At 38.5% G+C, this 5321-nt stretch overlaps 1 protein-coding gene across 4 annotated transcripts in view; it reads right to left on the bottom strand.

Annotated features, from left to right (window-relative positions):
* POU2F1 (POU class 2 homeobox 1) overlaps positions 1–5321 on the bottom strand; it is a 248320-nt gene that overhangs the window by 85529 nt on the left and 157470 nt on the right. The window lies entirely within an intron of this gene.

Here is a 5321-nt window from a genome sequence, read left to right as displayed (position 1 = left end):
GTATCTCAGTCATGAAAGGACGAATACTGCATAGTGCCACTGTTGTAAAATGGGACTGACATTGGGGTTGGGGGGGAGACTGAGAAAGATGGGATAAATTATGTAACAGCATTGAAACAGATGAGGGAGAAAACTTTAAAAGGTATATATGATAGGGTATAATGGTTATCACAAGAGTCCAAAATTAAGGTTGCATAGTGGAGTGTACTTGGGGCAGTGGGGGTGGGGGTCAGGGGCAGTGGAATTGTATACCAATGAAAGAATTTTTCTTTTACTTTTCAAAGAGAGGAGTGAACTGCAGGGGAGGGCCGGACAAGGAGAAATGTGCAGCAATGAATGACTGGAAATCCAAAATCTCTGTAAATGTTCACTAAAATTAAGAAAAGAATATTTAAAAAAATAAATAAAGGTCAACTAAAAAAAGTATTAGCAAAATTAATGCTATATCATCTATAGGATAGATGACTATTAGGTATCTACTGAAAATTTCTATTATTGGTGTTAGTTGTTGTTATGTGCCATTGAGTCGCTTGTGCTAATAGAGACCCTATGTATAATAGCCCTGAAACCCTGCTCTCTCTTGAGCCAACTTCATTGTTTCTGACACACCTACCCCATTACCCTAGTCACTGTGTCAATCTGTCTCATGCAGGGTCTTCCTCTCTTGTGCTTTCCCTCCACCCCTCCAAGCATGATTTCCCTCTGCAAGGACTAGTCCCTCCTTGCAACATTATATTTATATATATATATATGTAATTTTTTTTTAATTTCCTAAGTAGTAGTTATTGTTAGGGCCCAATGAGTTGAGTACAACTCACAGCGACCATAGGAATAACAGATCTGAACCCTGTCCTATCCTATGTCAATCTCATAATCTCTGACACTCTTGAGCCCATTGCTGCAATCACTGTGTCAATACACCTGGTTGACGGTCTAACAAGGAGAAAATAGAATATTGGGGCACAATACCATAATTGTCTCTCTGAAAGGGGCAGCGGGAATGAGAATAGCACAGCCCCTCACTACTACAGAACAGAAAACAGATAAAGAGCCCACAGCCCAGTCCCATGGTGCCTGTAGAGCCCCAGCAGTAGCAAGAAGTTAATTTATTTGTTGCTGACAAATAAAAATGGATTCACAGTTATGGTACCAATAGTGGGGTTTATTAGGGAAGAAAGTTGGAGAGTGGGAGGGGGCAAAAACATCATCCAAAATAAGTCCAGATATTAGCCCAAGTTCCAAGGCATAATTCCTCAATCATTGCAGGCTCTAGTTAAGTTCAGCAGTCAAATCTAAATCATCCAACAAGGTTTGCCCTGGAGTCGTTATAAGTCAACTTCTCCTTCAAGCATCCAGCAAGAACAGCAAAAACCTTTGATTGTGGCCAGCACAAATGCAAGAAGCCTTAGGTCACACCTTGCCATAGTTTATCCACAGCAATGCCACAATCTTTCCACTATCACAGTCTTGTTCTCCTCAGGGTCTTCCTGACACAAGTCTTGCTGCCCAGTATGGGAGGCACTCTTTCTCTCATTCTAGTCCCACATGTGTTGGTGATTTGCAAGACCAGATGTCTGTAGCTAAGGTAGCTGGAGAGCAGAGGTGGCTTACCATGAAGGCTAAAAAAAGCCAACAGGCTTCCTCAAAAAGATGAACATAGAAATCCCATATGACGCAGCTTCGAATATACCCAGAGAAAATGAGAACTGAGGCACAAACAGAGACTTGTACACCAATGCTCATAGTAGCATTATTCACCATTGCAAGAACATCAAAACAGTCCAGATGTCCAACCACAATCTAATGGATTGAGAAATTATGGCACATTCATACAATGGAATACTACGCAGCACACAGGAGCAATGATTTTGTAAATTATTACCTAACTTGGGAGGGACTGGAGAGCATTATGCTGAGTGAACTAACTCAGTCCTCCAGGAAAAATATTGTATAAAACCATTATTGTAAAATGAGTGTGGGGATCCAAAAGGGGGGGAGGGGACGGAAGCAGAGGGATGAGAATGTGTGAGGGAAAGAGAAATTTATCATGGGGTTGTACAATTTGATGGAGGGATGAGGGAATTTTGAAGAATTTGGTCTGAAAAGTAATGTATCATAATTTTGTAAATAAATAATAATAATAATGCCAACAGCTTTTAGGCTAATAGCACAAAGGGTCTACCTCTTTTCCTCCATCCATCCATCTAAGTATGATGTCCTTCTCCAAGGAACAGGCCCTCCTAAGTAATAGTTTTTTATTTTTTAATGGCTTTTATTATGACCTTGTAGATGACGTATGTAGTTGACAGGAATGACTCATGCATGGTAAGATTATTACAGGGGTTACTATTTGCTGACCTTTGTTAAGTGTATCCAGATGAAAAGTGCCATTGCAATGGATTTTTATTAACTTTATTCTTAAATTGATGACTTAAGAACCTTCTGCATATTAAGGCTAAGTCTTTCTAAGACTCTGGAATATCTTACATAAAAGACTATTTTAAAGACCAATTAAAAAAAGTTAGTATATTATCACATTTGTTGGTAAGGATAAATTTGCCAAACTTTGATTGTGCTCTATCTACCATATTCTATCACAAGTAAAATGCTTTCTTTTTCAGTCAACTGCACAGCCCACTTTATACCCTACACATTATTTTCACATATGAGCTATGCCAAGTTGGTTTTTGTTTTGTTTTTACACGTTACTGACTTCTGCTAATACTAAGAAGACATAAACTTTGCAATAAGCAGTCTTCACACAGTGATTTTAACTATAGCTCAAACATATTAGAGATAGTGATGATGGTTAAAGGTTCAGATCTTGCATCCAAAGGGTCACTATGAGTGGAATTTAACTCTACAGTACTAACAACAAAATTAAAACATTTATTTAAAACTATATGCTTTTCACATTCAATTGTTTTAGCTAGGAAGCTAGAATTTTCAACTTAAATTAACAGACATAAATGTAGTTTTCTATTCATCAGGGAACCACCACATTTGATCCATTAATTCACTCTGCAATCATGACTTTTATCTTTATTATAGTTCTATGATCAAAGGAGGAGATTAAAGAAAATGAATAGGGAAAAAAAAACCCCAACCAAAACCAAACCTAACAAGAGTACAATTTACTCCTTGCATGGGAAGACGGGTAGATAAAGTCTAAAGTAATTTCTGGAAATGTTACACGACACAGCATGAGGATGTCATGCCAGAGTTATTTTTCTTAAATTCATAAATTTCCATTCAGCACATATGTAGGCGGCTTACTTATGTGGATGTGAGTTTTGGAAAATATAAGGCATCTTTTACCTCCCAAGTTAGTCAAATGCTCCCTACTTATTTCTATCTTTGACGTTAAGTGTTGACAGATTTCTGCCTGCTTTAGAAACACAGCAAACAAGTCCCTGAAAACTGTGGGAAAACTCCTTACTCTCTACTGATTCCTTGCCGGGGTTCCTAGTCTGAATTATGACCCCTTGCCTTCAATATTTTTTATATTGCTGGGTAAAGTACCTACCCTGAGATTTCTTCATTGTATCCTGTTCCCTGGTCTCATTTTTCCACTCTCAAGAGGACATTCCCAACAATAATAACAACCATTTCATCTACTGTGTTTTCTTACTTTTCCTTATACCTAAAAACTTATTATCTAACTGCATGAGCTTTATCTGTCTTTACTTCCTATATTCTTTCATTTTTCTACTTTGGAAAAAAATAATCATTTCCACTGGTTTACTTCATCCTTCAATATTCTGATAGTCATACTTCTCTTGTTCACAGAATTTTGATTCATAAATAATTATAAAAAGAACTAGGGGCCACTCGAGGTCTGGTCATGTTCAGATCAGTGTCTGTATTTGAACACCAAATTAGGAGTGGAACTGAAGGGACTAATTTTGAAGGGAGGGAGGTGGCAGAGAGGGACAGCAGCAAGCTCCCAGGCTCACTCGCTCCTGAATAAATAAAGAATTAATAAGACATGGAAAGACTTTTCACAGAGGAGGACATTCAGATGGCCTACAGACACATGAAGAAATGCTCAAAATCACTGAGATGCAAATCAACACAATGAGATACCATCTCACCCAAGTTGCAGTAACAAAGTTTAGCAGAGCAGCAGGTAGTAAATGTTGGAGAGGATGTGATGAGATGGGAATTCTTATACATTGTTGCTGGGACTGTAAAATGGTACAACCACTCTGGAAAGCAGTTTGGTGTTTCCTCAAAAAGCTGAACATAGAAATGCCATTTGACCTAGCTATTCCACTGCCTGGAATGTACGCTGAGAAAATAAGAACTGTGGCACAAACAGAGACTCATGCACCAATGTTCACAGCAGCATTATTCACCATAGCAAGAACACGGAACAGCCCAAATACCCAACCACAACTGAACGGATTGAGAAATTATGGTACATTCACACAAGGGAATTCTATTCAGCATGCAGGAGCAATATTTTGTAAATTACTACCTAACAGGGGAGGGACTGAAGAGTATTATGCTAAGTGAAGTCTCATAAGACAAATACTGTATAGGACCATCATTGGAGAGCATATACGAGGCTAGAGGGTGGGTTTTAAATACAGGGTCGCACAATTTGACGGGTGGAGGGAGGGAATGGTAAAGGAAAGGGGAAAGGTCAGGTGTGAAAAACAATGTATATGAACCTTGTATGTAAACCAATATAAAATAAGATAAAAAAAGAAAGAACTAGGACCTCTCTCATCCTATTGGCCCCTATTAACATATTAAAGACAAACCAAAAATCTGTTGGCTTCAAGTTGTTTTTAACTCATACCAACCCTCTAGGACAGAATAGAACTGCCCCACAGGATTTATAAGGCTGTAGATCTCTGTAGAAGGAGACTGCTTCAGTTTTCTTCCACAGAGTGACTAGAGGGTTTGAACCATCAACCTTTGCCAGCAGTCTAACAGTTAATTCACTATGGTTTAAGGGGTCCTTTTCATATATAGTCAGATTACTCCATTTAAGGAGAAAACTTTTACTTTTCAAATTTAATTTCTCATTCTTTCCTTGTTTTTATAATCCTTACCACTATAATTTTCCTCCTCACAATCATAAAATTCACTGAATATTCATAGAGTCATGTATGTTGTTGCTGTGTACCAGAGTCAGAACTGACCCAGAGCTGAACCTCGGGTGGGTTATTAGAGGCAGTTAATTGCACAAGAGGAGAAAAGTTAATCCTTCTCCCAAGGAGCTGGTGGATTCAAACCACTTGTATTCGGGACTGCAGCTCAGCTTCTTGCCACTAGGGCACCAGAGCTTTTGTTTTTAACAGTAAGAAGCT

This window comes from Elephantulus edwardii, unplaced genomic scaffold (assembly GCF_000299155.1).
Source record: "Elephantulus edwardii isolate Elephantulus edwardi_28Jun2011 unplaced genomic scaffold, EleEdw1.0 scaffold00057, whole genome shotgun sequence".
Classification (NCBI taxonomy): Eukaryota; Metazoa; Chordata; class Mammalia; order Macroscelidea; family Macroscelididae; genus Elephantulus; species Elephantulus edwardii.
The sequence above is the reverse complement of the archived record's forward strand: the minus strand, read 5'-3'. Positions and strand labels throughout refer to the sequence as shown.